The 20,291-nt window shown below is 36.3% G+C and overlaps 2 long non-coding RNA genes and 1 pseudogene across 3 annotated transcripts; 2 read left to right on the forward strand and 1 right to left on the reverse strand.

The window, feature by feature from the left end:
* Positions 1 to 93: 93 nt before the first annotated feature.
* LOC122294445 lies at positions 94 to 1,896 on the reverse strand. Its single transcript, XR_006237620.1, has 3 exons — positions 1,764 to 1,896; positions 507 to 614; positions 94 to 390 (listed from the first exon to the last, which is right to left on the reverse strand). It is a non-coding gene; the product is annotated as an uncharacterized LOC122294445 (long non-coding RNA).
* On the forward strand, positions 1,532 to 20,178 carry LOC122294439 (annotated as a pseudogene).
* Positions 10,762 to 16,202, forward strand: LOC122294444. Of its 2 annotated transcripts, none has more exons than XR_006237618.1 (3): positions 10,762 to 11,515; positions 12,455 to 12,555; positions 15,928 to 16,202. It is a non-coding gene; the product is annotated as an uncharacterized LOC122294444 (long non-coding RNA). The 2 variants fall into 2 exon arrangements; XR_006237619.1 differs by having other exon boundaries at positions 12,408 to 12,555; positions 15,928 to 15,946.
* Positions 20,179 to 20,291: the final 113 nt, after the last annotated feature.

The raw sequence follows: 20,291 nt of genomic DNA on the forward strand, positions 1-20,291 counted from the left end.
TTCAGTACTTAGCCACCACCTTCAAATTTCCTATAGAATTAATTGATTACAATCAAATTTAGAAACCTTGAATTGATAAGTATGGTGCTTAAATGATAATAAAATTTTTGTAATAATAATAATATTGATCTCTCTTGAATTGATAAGTCGCGGTGCTTAAATGAGGCAACAAACCAATTGGAAAGCTGACACTACATGAGACCCGACTCCTAACTCGTAAATAAAATGGTCAAGATCTTCTATTCCCAAAAGAAACAATGCCAAGCCAATGCTCAAAAGAACTCAACCTTAAAAGAGGACTCCTGCTGGATCTAATCTTGTTTTCTCGTCATGCAGGACTTCCATGTCAAATATTCTCCCATGATTATGCAACCGAAGGTTCCCTGATCACTTCCATACACATAACATTAATTATATTTTATACAGATAGAAACATAAATGACTATACTACATGCTTATGGAGATGTAGTAAGCTTAAGATGAAGGGAAAAGGTAGCATAACGTACCAAAAACATGATAAAGAAGAAAAGCTTGGGTGGTCGATAGACTTCATTCCCTTAATCAATCTAGGATTTTATGAACACTTCAAGCTCGTCGCTTAAATCGGGATGTTTCTGGTACAAAGACAAATAAAATCGTCAATAGAAATTTAAATTGAAGACCCCAAACCCAGAGGAGCAATGCTACATTGCTATCAAAGAACTTTGAATTAGCATCATCTGGACAAACTAAATGCACCCCGCATTCTTTCACTTCTATTCGAGTACGAGAGTGGAAGCTATCCATTTTTGCTGTAATTAAAATCTTAATGAAGCTCAATTGATTCAAATTATTCAATTTGGAGCGTTCCATAAACATCAGAGCCGGTATATACACCCATAATCCAATTGGCTTAAAGAAAGAGACTTCCAAGAAAGGAAATGCAAGGGAGTAGTAAAAATGTTCTACATAACCTGCATCCGTTTCAAAACAAAATGTAAACTTGATATGTGAAGAATAAAAAAACGATTCCTTAAATAACAAAGAAATTGAACTCCCTTATGGAGAATGGAATTGTTGATAATCACAAACAATAAAGATAGCACACCCCATCCCTTTCATATAGGGGTGGGCAGCGGAGCCCCGCACCCCGCTAACCTGCCCTCATCTGCCAAGTGTGGGTGGTGGGGCCACCTGCACCGCATCTAACTCCCTAGCGAGGGCGGGGGCAGGTAGGGCCTAACCCCGCCCCTCATTTTATAAATATATATTTATATTTATTTATATTTATAATTTACAAATTGTATATATAAATATATATTACAATTTATTTAACTTTTGAGCAAGAGTGTGTAATGAATTGGTATAGGAGGCCAACCATATATAGGACTCAAAGGCTATTCAAGAGTCTTACTTGAGCAATGTGTGATTTAGTTTTAAGTATATTCATAATTTCTTTGAGTATGTACATAGACTACATATTTTATATATAATAGAAGACTCTCAATGCTCTCACGTTGTGTGACACATTTCCACGTACAGTTGGTTCACAATTGTCTTCATGGCATCTAGAGCCATTGTTAGAGTAAGAGAGTCTTACTCCCACAGCAGCCATTTCACTATCTGTCAATAACTTTTACGGTTGAACCTGGGAAATTATCCCCCATGTAGATAACAAGTCGTGGCCTTGGCTGAGAGCCAAGATCTCATGAACCACCTCATCAATTCTGTTCCTCCACCGATTACTAACAACAATCACCCACAAAGAAACCAACCCCACTTACCTACAATGGCGGAAGAAGGATCGATTGCTTCAGGGTGGGATCATCGGTACACTGTCCGAGGAATCATTCGGCTTAGTCATAGGGCTTGAAACTTCCTACCAAGTTTGGCATGCTCTTCAAGAGGCCAATGCTCAGGAGTCCCAAGAAAGAGAATTTCAACTTACTTAGCAACTCACCTACATGCAGAAGGAGGCATCGGTTTCGTTACAGGACCATCTTAGAAATTTCAAAACTGTATGTGATAATCTAGCATCAACTGATCGACCGGTGAGTGACAAATTGAAGGTGTTTGCCCTTCTCAACGGCCTCAGACCGAAGTACGAACCCTTCACCACCACCATGCTCGAACCGCCGATGCCTTCTTATGCTAAGGTTGTGGCGCTGCTACAGGGGTTTGAGACACGAACCCAACTTCACAAGACCTACAATGCACAAAGTTATGTGTTTCATGGTCAAAACGCAAGGAACGAGAATTCTAAACCGAAGTACTTCTCTTCCTGCGGACGTGGCTTCTCCCAAGCCAATAACGTGTCACGCCCAAATCCCTCTCCCAGTGGGACACAACACAACTCTGCCCCAAATAATGTACGTGACTCTTCTCGAGACATTACTCGCATGGAGACTTGTCAAATTTGCAAAAAAAGGGGCATATTGCGTTAAAATGCTAGCACCGGTTTGATCACGCTCTTAAGCCAGATGACATTCCTCAAGCATTGGCTGCCATGACACATGTAAATGGCACTCATGATGCTGAGTGATTGTACTGCACTTGAAAATGGAATACACAGGTAGCTCTGAAATTCGAGCATAGAAACAGTAAAGGCTGCAACTATGGTCCACCATATGAGTGGCAAGTGTACAAGTAGGTCCTTTTTCTGGGTTAATTTTTTTATAAGGATTGTGGACCATTGTACCATATATGTGTGTGTGTGTGTCTATTTATATGCATTTATTTATGATTTTTCTTTCATTTTGTTTGAACAGCACTCTTGGTGGTAGTCATGGAGTGCCAAAAGTCACTATAAAAGGAGGCAAGGAGACTATTATGTTATGGAATGATCCACACAAACTGCATCTTTACCATCTCTCCATTATAACTTGTTGGTTAAACTTTTATACTTGTTTATATGCAGGTTATGGACATGCTAGGTCCCAGCTTGTGGGATGTTTGGAATACTACAGGGCAGGCGTGAGTATCCCATGCTTGTATCTTTCTTTACCTCCTAGAGTGTCATAATTTTTATTGTTCTACTGTCGTCCTGTGCTTTCTTGAAATCTTAAACTTGAGTTTGTTATAGATGACTGTTGTGGGCTTGGTTGGAGGCAAAGCTCAATTAAGTTATTTAAAGGAAAGACTTTTAGACTTTAGTAAACTAAGTATCATGCCTTCAAAGTCACAGGTTTATAATACTTGAAAGTACACGTAGCTTTGGGTCTAACTTCAAAAGAAAATTAAGGGAAAAAAAGGATGTAATTATGCAGAAAAAAGGGTCTTTAAAAGTAGGAATCGTTAGTATCCACAATTATGATCTACCAGAACTCCTGATTTTATTCCTTAAAAAAATTAAAGAGTTTCTATCAAATCAGCATGATTCAAATTATATTGCAAAGCCCCGTGAGTTAAATTCCACTGCTTATATGCTCTGTTGGCGAAGAATGCTGAAACCAGCCACAAGGTGTTTCACGAAAATATATGACTTTGAACTTTTTTTGATCAGTAAACAAAGAGTTTTATTGAGGATATAGGTAGACATAGCCCTAGTACACGGGACATATACAAGAGTGGCAACCAAGCATATGAGTGTCCAACCAGTGATACAACTAGGAACTAAAGATCACTTCCATGACCTTTATAGGCTAACACTGTAATGAAGCAGCAAAGAGCGATTTGTACTCTCCTTTTAACTGTATTTTCTTCCTGGTTTCTGAAAGAAACAAAAATGTGGTTAATAGTGGTGATATTTTCAGTTTAAGATGATAGTTTGGAGTTTGTACAGGCTTGTTTTATGGATTCTCTTTGAAAATCAAGAAATCTTGTATTCAGGTGGTTGTCATCTTAAATAATCGCAGCCCGACCATGAATATAAAAATGCCCTATGCCATTTTGGTTATGAAATATTTAGGTGGATGTAGCATCCTACTTTTGTTAATGTAATCTATTTTGAGAAGTAATATAAATTTGTTAAAAAAAATGCAAAAGACTCAATCCAAGTACACAGACATATAAAAGAAAGACACCCATCTAGTTAGGTGATCTTCAACTGTTACTCTTGAAGTTAATCTTGAACTGTTATAAAATTGCAATTTTTTTGTATATATCTTAAAAAAGTGAATTGAATATCAGCCCTTCATTCCTGTCCTACACCCACCCGTATAAAAAGGAGAGGGTGGAGGTGATGGAAATCTTGTCCACGCTTTTTTAGGGGGCACCTGTGATGGGCAAAGATCTCAACATATTTTAGTTTGCTACAAATGAAGATAATTAGGTCAATTCATTTAGGGGAATATTTTATGTTTGGTTTTTCACCTTATTTATATTTCACCTTATTTTTTCTATAGTAATTTTTGTTTGTGGGCAAAGACTCTTGTACTAAATGATGATAATTTTCTGATTTGTATTAGCCTTCTTTTTTCTGCTTTCTAGAGTGTAGTAGATATTTCCTTTGTATACATCCTGTGTACTTGGGCTTTGCCTATTTTTGGTAATAAAATTTCTTATTAATTAAAAAAAATTAATTTACATTTGTTTGTGTTCACCTGCAGACTAGCTTGTGTTTTTTGTGTGTCTTATTCTAGTTTCTTTTGTTTTTCTGGCCACAATTACTACAACAAGCTACTTCAATTTTGATTGTTGTTAAATGCTTTTCTGAAACATGAATTTTGTTTAGAGTCTAACATTGTTTTTCTTTATTTTAGAAGTATATGTTATTGGTCTAACAATGTTTCTTCTTCCTCTCTTCATTCCTTGTCTCTCAAAATGTATGTCTTGTTTCTAAATCTTTCACACAATGATATATACACACAGGATGTCCTCAGAAATGGTTGCTTGTATAGCAGTTGGGTCCTTATCAATTCTAGAGAAGATGCATGCAAGAGGGTATGTGATTGTAGTAGTTTTTCTCGACTTTGTAAGGTTCGGTTGCTGCTTTTGTATTTAAAAAAAAATATATATATATATATTGGCAATGCTGCATCAAATGGCCTTGTTTGATGGTCCTTTTATTGTGAAATATTGAATCTGTATAATTAGTAATCATGTATCTGTTTGATAGTAGTTATTTCCATGGTGATGTCAAGCCAGAGAACTTTTTATTTGAGTCTTGGGCAGCCATCTTCATCGCAAGAGAAGAAGTTGTTTCTTGTTAACCTTGGATTAGGCGAGTAAATTTCATGTAATTCTTACACACTCAAATTAATTTATTCTACACATTTTCTTACGTTGTCATTATCAATTCATGATTGCAGCAACAAAGTGGAGAGATAGCTCTAATGGACAACATGTTGAATATGATCAACGTCCTGATATGTTTAGGTGAATGAATCTTTTTGTCCTTAGGCCAGTGGTTTGCAAGAAAACTATTTTACTGATGGTCTTGATACCTTTTCTTGTCTGTCCCAGAGGAATCGTTCGATATGCTAGTGTTCACGCTTACCTGGGAAGAACTACTAGTAGAAGAGATGATCTTGAGTCTCTTGCATACACACTCATCTTTCTCCATCGAGGTAGGTTGCCTTGGCAAGGCTATGAGGTACTAACACATATACCATTTAGAGTATTTGTTATTGTCTTTGGAGTTGCTTTTGGGACCATTTTGAATGTTTTCTTTCTGTCCATTTTTCACTGATAGGATGATAACAAATCATTTCTAGTTTGCAAAAAAAAGATGGCAACCTCTTCTAAAATGCTATGCTGCTTCTGCTCGCCACCTCTTAAGCAATTTCTTGAGATTGTGGTGAACATGAAATTTGATGAGGAGCCTAACTATGCCAAGCTAATATCTTTGTTCGAGGGTTTAATAGCCCTAATCCAGCTTTAAGGCCAATCAGCACTGATGGTGCTCAAAAGGTAATTTTGGTAATATATAATCCAGCTTTAAGGCCAATAAGCACTGATGGGCTAAGTTCTGATTCTATAGTTATTTTATTCAGAGGTGTTTTATGCAACTGCTGTTGACATGTTTGTCAGGTTGGTCAAAAACGGGGTAGGTTGAATATTGAGGATGATGATGATGGGCAGCCCAAGAAGAAGGTTCGTTTAGGAGTTCCTGCTACACAGTGGAATTCAGTTTACGATGCTAGGCTCTAATGAAACAGTGGTAGGTCTACATTTTGCTTTTGCGCTCTCTCTCTCTCTCTCTCTCTCTCACACACACACACACACACACGTGCTCGTGCACACACACACTCAATTAAACACCACCCCTCTGGCGGGCAGAGAAACTAATAGAGTTTCAGTAAGTCCAAATATGCGTTAGAAATTTAAGACTTAGAAGATTTATTAATTGAATAATTATTAAAAAAAAAATAGTAATAATTGAATAATCAGTTGAAAAGAGAGCATGGTTTTGACTGGGTATTGGAATCACGTCACTAGCCCTAAACTCGGTTGGTTCTCTTTTTGGAAGTTTTGCTAAATTATCAATAAGTCATTTGATATCAGCTACTAAATGTGACATCATATATTAGCATTAGTGAGCAAGAGTCAATCGGCTAGTGCTTCTGCCAAGTGGCCAATTCATGTAGATGAAACAATTCTCTAGAATCCTTGAACATGAATGGCATAATGATCACATAGTTCAGTATTTCTAGAATTACTTATTGAACACTTCTATGTTTTTAATTCGTTTGGGTCGATTTACCAATCAAAAAAATAATTTTTGGGTTGAGTTGGGTGATGCCTAGAAAGGTGGTAGATATTTTGGCATATTGGAAGGGGTGGTTTGAGAACAAACTCACTGAGATATTGTGGAAAGCAATGAACAAGTTTTGAGGATACCCAATGCAACATCGAAGACCTCCGGGCTGTCCTTTTTAATGCAATCTACTATTGGATGGCAGCCAAACTTTGTCTCTCTAGCTTTACTCTCTATGTTCTTCTCTCTCTCACTAGGTGTATTTGTTGGATACCTCCACGTATATCGATTATGCCGTCCTCTCTTTTATTGATCATTAATAAAACAATCTTACAAAAAATAGTATTAGTGTGGCTGAAAAAAGGACCTAAGTCTTAACAATTACAATATTTGAGGGCTTGGTTGCAACTTTTAGGGACACAAGTGGTGTTTGTGTGGTATTTTCTATTTATCAAGTCAACATCATTAATAAAACCTTGTTTAATAAAAAAATACTAACCCCAGGGGGTTGGTCGAAGTGGTGAAAGCATTGACCTTGGAGTATCACTCCCTTCAAGGTCCAAGGTTCAACACCTCATGGGTGCAAACAATCTTTTGGGGTCACACCTCTTGGTGAAAAGCCAGCAATTTAACCATTTCCATGTAGAGAAACTTCTGAGGGTGCAGTGCATGGGACTGAGGTTTATTTTGCAAGGGTGGGTCGGAAGGGCCCTACCTTGAAGAGGGTTCCCGTACATCAAAAAAATAAAAAAAAAAATACTATTTATCAAGTACTACAAATTTTTTGAAATTAGTCTTTAGAACTTTACTTATGAGAGGATAAAATCTAAGAACGTCTTCTTTATGTTTCCCAAAATCTGCATGAATATGTTATATCTTTAATGTGTGCCTTGGTACTTGTGGCTCCTAACTTGGTTCTGAGAAGAACTATTGAGCAGCTAATGAAAGAAAGTGTTGGATGTTCAGCTTTCAAGGTTTGGCAGGTTTATTTGAAAGGAAAGAGAGAACCTTTGGATCTGACTTCAAAGTTTCTGGTGTTACGTTATCTTGCTATGTTAAAATTTACTTATAAAAAAAAAAAAAAAAGTTTCTGGTGTTTAACCTTTCTGCTATTGGCTTATATGTCCTTTTATCAACATCACTTTATTTGTTCATGAAAGATCGTTGCTTGATGCCAGATTTAATGTAAAATGGCAGTGGGCCTCCTCTCGTCTATAATTTCTAGTTACATCTTGCTATACTTTTTTTCTTGAGTTGTAACGTATACTTTCTTTGTGTGCATGTGTGTGTTTTTGTGCGGGGTCTGTATTCTTCTGCAATTGATGCTCTAAAATGTTTCATGTGGTGTATCAACTCAATCGCATAGAATGGGCCCACAAAAGCTTGAATTAGACTAGCCTCTTCATATCCACCTATCGAAAAGATGAAGATGAAGAAGCTTCAATTTAGATTTTTTAGATACTAATCTTGAGAGCCAAAAAATCCTATGTTATAGTATGAAGTTTGAGTGGCAACACTACCAATCAAAAAAAGTTTGAGCGGCAACACTGCTGATCAAAATTCTTCTCAGAAGATGGTTTGGTTCCTTATTACGTCTAGATTTTGCCTCCTGACTCTCTTTCATTCAATAAATTAAACAAAGCTTGGAGAAGGTTAGTTGGTAGCTGTCGAGTTGCTGCAGTGTGGAAAATGGTTCCTACTTGCCCCATATCGTGTATTTGGATGGAAAGAAAGCAAAAGAAGTTTTGATGGATTGTGGACGGATAATGGAGCTAAAGGCTTTCTTTCGCAAAACTATACTCCTTTGGACAATTTCTATAGACTTCAATAGGCTTAATTTACATGATTTTTTTTGTATATTTGTTTCTTTATAGATAGGTGAATGACCTGTATGTCACGTGTAATTAGACTCTGTCTTTTGCGCTTTTATGATAATTCTCTTATTACATGTCAAAAAAGAAAAATTTAAGATAAGCCTGACTTTTAATGTGTAAGAGTAGTGTTATAAACAGCCTAAAAAGGGGGACAGTAGTGTACAAGAGGGTTCCCCATGCTAAGGTAGGCCTGATAGGGTCATTAAATTGATCAAGTGAGCACCATTCTCTTTCAAATCACAAGGTACCGTCCTCTTTTTTTTTTTTTTTTAAAAAAAAGCCATGGTTCAAAACTCATTGAAATTATGGTACTGAGAATGTAATTGGAACCATATTGAGGAGATGGACTTATAGGGTGCAAGACCTTTGCTGTTGGATTATCTTTGGGGTCACCTGGTCTTTTGGTTTCTGTGATCCCTGGTTTGGTTGAAAGGCTTAATCACCTCATTATTATTTCCTTGCTGGAAAAGGCTTTGGTGTTAGAAAAAATTAACATACCAGTTTTATGTATTTTCTTTTTGTAAAGAACAATCATAGAGGATCACCGAGTTAGTTGCTTTACGACCTGCTCACTTATTACTTATCTAAAAAAAAAAATGACCACCTCACTTATTTAATGTTTAGGTACCATTATAATGTAGCTGATGCATGGCTGGCACAACATGTGGAGAGAGGGATTGCAGATGGCCTGCGTATAAGTTGTGTGGCATCTTGTTCCAATCTCTGGGCACTTATTATGGATGCTGGAACTGGTTTTACAAGCCAAGTTTACGAGCTGTCACCTTTTTTCTTGCACAAGGTGAATTTCTGTGCCATACACATACATATTATAGTTGTATTCATCTCAGGGGATATTATCATGAAATAACAATTAATTTTGATGTTTCAAATCCATAGGAATGGATCATGGAACAATGGGAAAAGAACTACTACATCAGTTCTATTGCTGGTGCCAACAATGGGAGCTCCCTTGTGGTTATGTTTAAAGGTTTGTTTACATTATTAGATATATAAATATATATGTGTTTGTGTATGCGGCGCGCGTGTGTATTTTGATAGGTGAGAAGAATTTGTTAATACACATATTAGGCATAACCCAGGTACACAGGAAGTATACAAGATGTGAACCTAATTACAAGCTAAGCGCTGTGAAAATCGGCATAAAAGTCATTAAAACTAGTCCCATTCAATACAATGGCCGAAGCCAAAAGTAACAATGTATGAAAGAAAAAGTCCCTAAACCGTCCCATCGAACATTCCCTAGGGTTCATATCACCATTCCTTTTGTTCCAATTACTCCACATTAAGCATGGAGGCACCATCCTCCAAAGAACCGCGATTTGAAGATTGCGTTGAATTCCTCTCCAACATAACAATAAGTCAACCACCCTCCTAGGCACAACCTAGGCAAAACCAAACCTAGAAAAGATCTCATCCCATAAAGCCTTAGTTATATTTTTTTGATTCATAAATAAGATTTTATTGATCATAGGAATAGGCAAAAGTCCAAGTACACCGGTCACATACAAGAGCAACTTCTAGGAGTGATGTTTCTAGTGATACAAGAAATTCATGAATGGTCATGCCATTATTTATTACAATCGACCATTGGAACTAGGTGTAAAAAAAATGTTTCGAAGTTCATCCATCTTCGAAGCTACACTCATTCCTCTCTAAAGAACCCACCATAGGCATATTGGTACCATCTTCCAAATTACAAAAATCTGAGAAGTGCCTTGGAGACCTCTCCATGAAGCTAAGAGGTTGATCACCCTTCTTGGCATCATCCAAGCTACACCCACCCCAGCAAAAAAGTCATTCCACAAAGTCGTGGCAATCTCACAATGTATCAATAGATGATCGATGGATTCTCTGCTCTTTTAACCCAAACTACACCAATCCGATACTATAATTCACATTGTCTTGGAAAAAGTGGCACATCTTATGTCATTTCTAACGAGAACTTTGTGAGAGGCATACTGTTTGGTGGCTTGTTTTGGTCAAAAGCTTTTTTCTTGTGCATTAAAAAGATTTGGGACATCTGCGGTATGCTGGTTTTACTTTATGGTATTCATCCTCAACTGACTAAGTTCTGACCTAAATTTTTGCAGGTACCCAATACACTCAGCAGTCTTACAAAGTGAGCAATTCTTTCCCCTACCGGGAGTAAACAAGTGGAGGGAAGGGTTCCATGTGACCTCAATGGCAACTGCCGGGAGCCACTGGGGTGTTGTCATGCCTCGTAATGCTGGCTTCAGTGATCAGGTTGAATTTTGCTTGTTCTATGTACAAACATATTCTGTTCTCACTTCAATTTTTCTGTGTTCCTACAAAAATGTGGTGAAAGTGAAAGACAAGCTGCCCTTTTGTTTTCCTAGTGTTTCTTTGATTTTTCTTTTTCTTTTTATTTGTGGGGGCACTACAAGAAAAATGATCTTTTGCAACGATTTAAGTATTGTTGGGAATAAAATTATTGCAATAAATCATTAATTCCAGCGATTTTGATGTTGCTGCGGACTTTTAATATCAAGTTTTGAAATTGATCTTTTGCAACGATTTTTTGACTTTTTGCGACGAAAATATTTGCTGTAATATAAAAACACATCATAAAGTTTTGAAATGGATGTTTGCAGCGATTTTTTTATTTTTTGCGACATAAAATTTGCTGCAAAATGTAAAAAAACTAGTTCCGACAATAAATGGCCCGATGAAACTAGTGTTTTTTAAGAGCAAATCACTCGGCGCCAAAACGTACCAAAATGCCCTTTCCCCCTGGAACACTATTTCGCATTTGAGAAATCCCGCCCGCGTCGACCTCTCTAGTCTTTCGTCGCCCAGCACCCAGTCTTCGAAATCGCCATCGCAGACTCACTTCCACCCTCCCCCTCCGTTCGAAGCAATTATTTCCTCCCCCTATCAGAGTCTTTGAAGCCTTAGCCCAATCCCTATTCCCATCCCTCGAAATCCATTGAAGCCCCATCATATGAAGCTTCATCAACCACGACTCTGGGTGTTTATTTAATCAGTGTGTTTAGTTTGTTTATTTTCCTTCTTGCATTTTTGTATTCTTTTTTTGGGTGCCAAAAGTCCTTATCTTCTCGATGATTAGGAAACCCAATTCCTTAAGCTGTTACTTTTTTCAGTTTGCTTGAATTTGTGTATTTTGTGATATGTATCTAGTTCGTAAGAGCTGTATTTTACAATACCTTGATTTTTGGATTGCTATGTAAGTTTAAGACCTAGCCCCTGTCCATCACCTACCCGTCAAAATTATATGGTGTTCTCGGATTTATGTTTTTATGTATAAATTGAGTTGGATGTTGCTTTTCTTCAAATTTGCTTGATATAGTTTGAGCATAAAAATGGCAAGTTGCTCTATATCTTCTTCCAAGGAAAAGAATTTTTTATTTTTATTTTTTATAAGTAAGCAAGTTTTATTTATCAAAGAGTAGGCATAGCCCAGTAGAAATACAATAACAACTATCAATTATAGTTGACAGAAGAACTTGCTACACGAGTAAAGTCTGCAAAATAATTGCAGGATATCAATTATTCAAGTTCAATATTACCTTCGAAAAAAGGAAAGTTGTTGGCTGATCTTAAGCAAGCATGAGCTTGTGGGCATATAATACTAGATATATGTAGACAAATGTAGGACCAGAACACAATTTTTATCCTATATAATATTTTTCATATAGAGCCTCAAAACCCAATGACCAGACTGGTTATGGGTTATTCCAGAGAAATAGTTCACACCCGTTGTATTCATTTAGCTTAATCATTTGTTTAAATATTATGTTGCGTTATGTAGCTTCTCAATTTATATTCATTTATATTCATTCATATATAGCCATAGCTCAATCCAAAAACCAATATAAATGATGTTATACATTTCAGTTGCTAATCCATTTTCCCAGTGACCATGTCTTGCAGAATGGATACTCTTCACTCCTATCATTCACAGTGACTGACATTAACAATACAGTGACAAAATTGCGCAGTAAGGGAAATTACCATGAAAGCAAGGAGTTCTTTGCCTGCTTCATTCTTGTTTTCTTCTTTAAAGTAAGTTTCTTCCCCAATACTACGTATTTTCTTTATGTTGCCCTAGCTCTTTGCGTACATGGAGTTATTGTTACTACTTGTGTTTTCCTAATCAATTCATATTTATAATTTTTGTCTTGTATATCATTACATAAACAAATAATTGTTTATGTAAACATCTGACTATTAGATTTCTGAAGAAGAACTGAAGTGTTTTGGTTCTGTTTTGAGATGCTGGGCATCATTTGAAGATATCCCTCTGTTTTAGTGAAAGCACTTGCTCTGACATCATTTTTTGGTTAGCTGAAAGAGATAGGTCCACATAGAATATAGATCAAAATGATATAGAAAGTATCTCTGCATTTCATTTGTCTAGCTCTATCCCTTAGGTTGCTGTGTTGCAAAATTGATGTTGAAAATTGATGGTCATGCCATCATTGATGAAGAACATATCTTACTTTCAAATGATCTTTGCCGGGTTGGAAAAATAAAACAAATGTTTAAATAAAGAACTCATCCTGCTTTTTTACCTTGCACATAGATCATCAAGATCAGACAAGAATAGAACATCTAAAACTTTTTAGGCCAAGAAATTCTTGCGCATGCTTGCTAGTAATAAGGATCATGCTCTTGCATTAATCCTAGTTGCTTCAGAATTGGGTTGAGTTATAAGGATCATGCTAGCTAGCGGGCATTACAAAAACCCAATTTTAGACCTTTTATTTGATAAAATTATGCTAAGCTGTATCTACAAAGGTTATAACACTGTACTGGTTTGTTAGCATAAGCCTCCAGACATAGGGCATTAATTTTTGCATGGTTTAACTGTAGATTATAAGTATATGAAACATAGTAACATTTGTGAAATTTTTTGATAAGATGTTGTGATAGACATTCTTTAGCATATTTATTGGTTATGGAATAACTATACGACTATTGTGAGTGAGCTAATAATCAGTACAATTACCTCATCTATGGTGAGCCCATTTAAGTACTTTTCTATGTGCTCCTTGGTTATTGTACTAGTTTGATCACCATATATTTTACCATCCAACTTGCTTGATGGAGGGAATTCCTGCAGATAAATTAGAATGGGTATGTTTTGACATATGAAACATGACCTACGTGGTTTAGCAGTTGAGAAGACAGGAAAAGAAACTGAACTTAAACATATATATCATTTATAGATTTCAAAACTTATTCCAAGTTCGTTCATTTTTTTCTCTGTCTCTTGTTCAAAGAGTATCTTAGACATAGATTAATGAAAGCTTATGTTTTACTTGGAGACTTACTCCAGCCAGCAATTCCCTTGCAAATTCTTCATCAGTCCTCCGAGCGGACCCATCTCCTGCTCCACCAGATCATTAAAATAACCAAATTAAAGTGAAATAAATAATCAGATAAAAATTTGAAATAAACAAATATCCCCTATATTGTTTGCCCCTTTCCCCCTTTTATAATAAAAAGGTAGGATCTTCAATAAATAGCAGACAAAAGAAAATAAAGGGGGAGCAGGGAGGAAGGAGCCTTTATAGTATCTTTTTAAAACATAATATTGATGCCTTACAAGTTATATATATACAAAGTACCTTTAATAACTTCAGGATCGCCAGGAATTTGTTTGTTCATGCCCATTGAAATGCTTATTTGTTAATTCATGCCCATTGAAGTGCTTAACCAGATGATGCAAACATTTCTTTCAGGATTGTAGTGTTGAAATCACAGAAATATCTGTTATTATATGGGGTTTTCTTGTTTCCTCTTAATACATGCCACGTTTTCAAATATTAAAGTAATTAATTACATCTATTTCAGCTGCTGTGTGTGTAAGTGATGGCGGATGACTTTATTTTCATGTCTTGAGGTAAAATGTGAATGAATTTCAAAAGTTTGAGATGGAGAGCAAGGTATTTTTGAGATGCTTGTGTTGGGTTAGCATGTTTAGTTTAAGTGGGGTCACTGTGTTGGCAAGTGGAGTATAAATAAGACTAAACCAACTTCTATAATATATTTGCTCAAATATGTTCATGTACTTCTTTATAATGATGTCAGATGGGGTTTTTTGGATGGTTTTATTCTGGGGATGAAAGACTAGAAGAAATATTTTTTGAAAATTTCTGGATTACTTTAGAAAATCTATGTCGACCAAGGAACTCTAGGACAGAGTCCAGAACAAACTTTTTTTTTAAGCTGTGGTTGTGAGAAGGTTTCAGTAAACATAACTCCTAATAGCTTTTCCTGTTATGACTGGGAAGGAATTTTTGGATTTAAATCTTTCGGTGCACATCATTTCTAGGATCGCTGAGTCTGTGTCAAACATTTCTGTATTTCCTGGCTATTAAGTTTTAATTTTTTTCCTCAGGGGGTTGGTCTTGCGGGTTGCTTGGATTGGGTCTCCCATGTTTTTCCTCTATTTTTATTGTGAAATGCATGGTTTGCATATTTTCCTCAATTTTTACTGCTGCTATTTCTTGGTTGTGGTGTTGGTTTTGGTTTACGTATCTTCCTGGTATGCCATTTGTTGTTGCTGCTATTTGGCCTCTATTTGTTGCTGCTATTTTTGGGAGAAAAGAAGGTACTTGAGGTAGTGATATTGAAGATGTTCCAAGGAAAAAAACTTCTGAGATGAGCCTCCTTCTTTTATTCCCTGGAACATTCAGCAGGCTGTGACAAGAACTGTATTATATCCATACGAAGCTAATGAATTAACAGCTCTAACTGAATTGTCTGTTCCATCTCTTTAAACTCATCTCTGGCACCTTTAACTACAAAATGCCCTTTCTGAAGACCAAGAAAAAAAAATCTGACAAAATGTTCATGAGATGAAATATTGAGGTTACTGATTGGATGTTCATGTCCTGATTCATATGCCTGAAAATGATAATCTTTTCATGCAGTGCCAATGTATATACTTTTTTTTTTTTTTATAAGTAAGAAGTAAATTATATTGACATGAATGAAATAGGCATAGCCCATGTACATGGCTTCTTCAATGAGGCAATGTGAGAAGGGTTATTTCATAGAGCCTACAATTTCTTACAAGTCAATGTATGTGTTTTCTTTATAAAACATGCACCTGGAGGAACTTTCTTTTTAGAGGAATTGCTTTTACTCCTTTCCCTTCATCTATCACTTTTATGGACAACTTGGTGGTGATAAAATAGGAAGAAATGTTTTGATAGCAAACTAGCTGTGTACAATTTGTATTAGAATAGTGGCCATGTCTTTGAGTGCCACAATCTATAATTGTTTTAGGAGATAATTGTTAGAGAAATTAGCTCAAAGATACCAGCAAGACATTCCCAAGTTCTGAAATTTTAGTACCATAAATTCTGTCATGGTATCTTCCAACCTCATCTGTTCTGACATTTTTTCCTTCTAATACTTGTTTAGTTGGGTGTGTAACAAGGTGGAGAGAAGTTAGAAACAAGCATAAATCGTGCAACCTACAGCCTGAAGAGGTGAAATGATTTTCTGTCCTGTTTTGTTACAATTTGTACACTTTCTACAAAACATTATGCTATACTTTTAACTCTATTTCTTCCTATATTAATCCCGATAACTTAATTAGTTCCCAGCTTATTACTTGTTTCCCGTTACGTACTCTAGCTGGAGCTAGCTTTGAGACAAAAGCCTTATGATCGATGTTTGTTAATTTATTTTCATAATTAATCCTTGTTCAGTTGCAAGAATCGAACTGATCAAAATGTGTGTGTGTGTATATAAAACTGGGTTTTACAAAGGAGCAGATTATGTATGTATATGTATATAGCACTACCTTGCTGTTCTGTATAATTATATTGAACTGTATATTAAACTGTAATTTACATACTTGCATAGATTTGGATTTGATATTAGAGATAGGATTTGCCTTATTTTTGGTTTTGGAGCTATTGATAAGCTAGCCTACAAGTTTTATTGCAATATATATTAATAAATTGCACATTTCTATCGTTGGATTTCCTTAATGCCCAGAAATAATATTATCAATTAAGAATAATATGCTCTTACTGGGTCTCCTTGAGATTTAGGTGTTTATCTATTTGATTTTTATGCATTAATTGATTGTTATCTTCCACTACGATTGTATGTTTTAGGCTATAACAGCTTTCCAGCGTCGATAGTATTTTTTTTTTTTTAATTTGTAATTGAGTATTTCTGGCGATTTTTAGCCGTTGGCAATAAACATATTGCTGTTGGACATGCGCATTTGCAGCATTTTTACATAGGTGAGAAATATTATTTCCATCGATTTTTTCAAACTGTGCAAATGAGAACATCTTTTTGCAGCGATACTCCAGCTATTTGCGACAGTTACAAATCGCTGCAAATAATTTTTCCCAACAATTTCAAACAGAATTGTGATGTGCAGTTGCAACGATTTTGTCCAGTATTTGCAGTGATGTAAATGGCTGCAAATGAGGTGTTATTTCCGGCTGGTTTTGTTTATAAGTGAATAAACAAATACGACTAACGTCCAGCGCAGTAGAAATCCCTGATAGCGAACATGCAGCTATTTTAGGGATTATTTGCAGCGATTAATGGTGTTGGAAAAGACTATTTTTCTTATAGTTTTTCTTCTTTTTTTTTTGGGGGGGGGGGGGGTGGGGGAAGAATATTTCATTATATATTTTATATTATTTATTTATTTTTTTTATTTTTTATAGATAAAAGAGATTTTATTCATAGTAAATAGGCATAGCTCAAGTATACAGGTAGTATACAAGAGAATACACCTAAGTACAATCTAAAGCAAAAACAGTACTAAGAAAAAGCATTACAAATGTTGATATCCCTCAAAAGATTATTCACCCAAAAGTTTAAAGTGTTGAAGAAAAAGTCTCTAAATTCCATCCTTGTGTGTTCACGATCTTCAAAACACCTCCCATTTCTCTCAAGCCATAAACACCAGAATAAGCACAGGGGAATCATTCTCCACTCCTCTGTACTTCGTCCACTTCCAGCTGCACCTTGCTAGCAAGCCAAAAATTCCACCACATGAAAAGGCATTACCCAATCGATACCTACCTTAACAAATAACTCATTCCACAAAGCCGTTGATGCTAAATATGGAAGGATGTGGGGGAACTGGTGTACTAATGAAATAAAAGGGGTGTTTGGGGTGGGTCTATGGAAGTCCATTCGAATGGGATGGGGGGACTTTATCAGAAACACTAATCTCAAAGTGGGGACAGGATCCAACATTTCTTTTTGGCATGATGTTTGGTGTGGTGATTTAGCTCTTAAATTAGCATTTTCTTGCCTTTTCAGGATCGCTAAATGTAAAGGGGCTGCTGTGGCGGATTCTTACTTGTTTTCTTTATCCTTAGACATGCCCCTAACCACATCAAGAACTTCGTCTTCCTCAAAAGGCCTCTCCAACCAAATTGCAGTTTGATTATCAATGGAGTCGAAAACCAGCCCCTCTAAGAGAATTCTTCTCGAAAAAGTTTCTCATAAAAATTCACAATATGCTCTTCAATCTCCTTATCACAAATCACATTATCATCAACATGGAGGACTTCAAAGGCATTATATCTACGATGAGAATTAGCCGTTCTATGAAATAATTTTGTACATTTGTCTCCTCCCTTAAGCCATAAAATTCTGGATTTTTGCCTCCAAGAAATTTCTTCCATAAGCATAAATTTATCAATATCCGCCGACACCCTTGCCTTCAATTCCTTTTCATCACTAGAAATTGTACCCCTCAACTCCTTTTCCTCCAAATTATTCAACTGTTCCAGCAGGAGTAATCTATTCTTTTTGACATTGCCAAATGTCTCAACATTCCATTTCTTCAAATCTTTTTTGAGCTCCTTTAATTTTCCTGCCAAGATAAAGCTAGGTGTACCAATAAAGTGATAGGAGGCCCACCACCTTCTAACTCTATCAACGAAACCTTCCTCCTTCAACCACATATTTTCAAATTTAAAGGATCTTAGACCACTAATGATGCCCCCACAGTCCAACAAAATAGGATAATGGTCAGAAACCACACACTGTAACCTTTTCTGACTTAACTCCGAAAAAAGGCTTCCCAAGATGCTGAAACAAGAAACCTATCAATACGGGACCAAGCTCTTCCATTTGACCAAGTGAAATCTCCTCCCACCATGGGCAAATCAATCAATTGCATCATAGAAATAAATTCAGAAAAATCAAACATAGCTTTAGAAATTATCGAATCCCCGACTCTCTCACAAGAAAAACGAGTAATGTTGAAATCCCCTCCAAAACACCATGGAAGATCCCACCAACTACAAATGCCCGCAATTTCATCCCACAATAAACTCCTACAAGAGTCTAAATTTGGCCCATAAATACCAGCAAAAGCCCATTCAACACCATCAACTACATTCTTAAAATGACAAGCCACCAAGAATTCTCCCACATAATGATTCACTACTTCCACTACCCTTCGATCCCATATAACAATGATACCACCGGAAGCTCCATTAGAGACTAACTCAACCCAACCCACATAGTTACAATTCCATAAATTATGAATTACCAAATGGCTAACAATTTTCAGTTTAGTTTCTTGGAAATAGTAAATATCAGCCTTCCACTGCCTTAACATATTTTCACACGAAGACGCTTTCTAAAGTCGTTCAACCCCCAAACATTCTAAGAAATGATTTTAGGTTTCATAAATAACATTAACAGCCCTCTCCTTACCTTTATCTCTAAAGGTACTCCCACCCTTAGAGCGAACTATTCTTTCGCCTTTTATATTATTTAATTAGGAGACGTAACTTAATAATGGCTTTTAAATGTTAATTTGACTTGTTGGAAATCCATGAGAGGAGATAAAAGTTGGAATTTTCATGACGTTATTTTTCACTCTGCTTGACTTGTGTAAATTTTGTTACCAAATAGATTTGAAACAACTTATGATCATGGACTTGACTGCATATGTTGAATTCAGCAACGTGACCTAGGGTTGAAACTAGTTGGTAGACAAATCGATCATATTTTCAACATTGTTTCTTCACATTTGAAGACAAATTGGCATGGTTGCTATTCTTCCCCTCGGGTTCTTTGACCTATGCTGTCATTGCTTTGTATAAGGTTGTGGAGCTTGATTTTCTTTATCCCAGTGAGGGAATCCATAGGCGCTGGGACAGTGGTTACCGAATTACATCGATAGCTGCTACATGGGATCAAGCTGCCCTCATTTTGAGTGTGCCTAGGTGCAAACCTGGTGACAAAACACAAGAGACATTGCAGACATCCCAATTTCCGAGCACCCATGTTAAGGTAAATGTGTTGGGGAGTATATTCTTCTGGGATGAGATTATTTCTATGAGGTGCAGATATAGGTTCATTGTACCTTTTCTGAGATGTGAAATACTAAACTTTTCATCTATGCTTCTGGTTTATGTGCAGGAAAAGTGGCAAAAGAATCTCTATCTGGCTTGTTTGTGTTATGGGCGGACGGTATCTTGATTCTTTTGTAATTGCAAGGAGTTTCTAGGTCAAAAGAAAGTGAGATTTTGGTGTTCCTCTTCCTATCATTTATGTAGGATTTCATGTCAATTGTAAAAAACGATTGAGGAGCTTAGCTACGGCAGCAGCTGAGCCGTGTGCTCCTATGTATGATAAATTGGTATTAAAGCTGCACGTTTGCCTTTCATTTTACCTCGTACGAGTTTGTAAGAAAAAAATATTTAGTGGCGCACCATTTTTGCTTTTCTTGTTTCTTTTAGAAAGTAGGAAGACTTGACTTTAGAGCAGTGTCAAGTTACTCGTGG

This window comes from Carya illinoinensis, chromosome 14 (genome assembly GCF_018687715.1).
Source record: "Carya illinoinensis cultivar Pawnee chromosome 14, C.illinoinensisPawnee_v1, whole genome shotgun sequence".
NCBI classification, from domain to species: domain Eukaryota; kingdom Viridiplantae; phylum Streptophyta; class Magnoliopsida; order Fagales; family Juglandaceae; genus Carya; species Carya illinoinensis.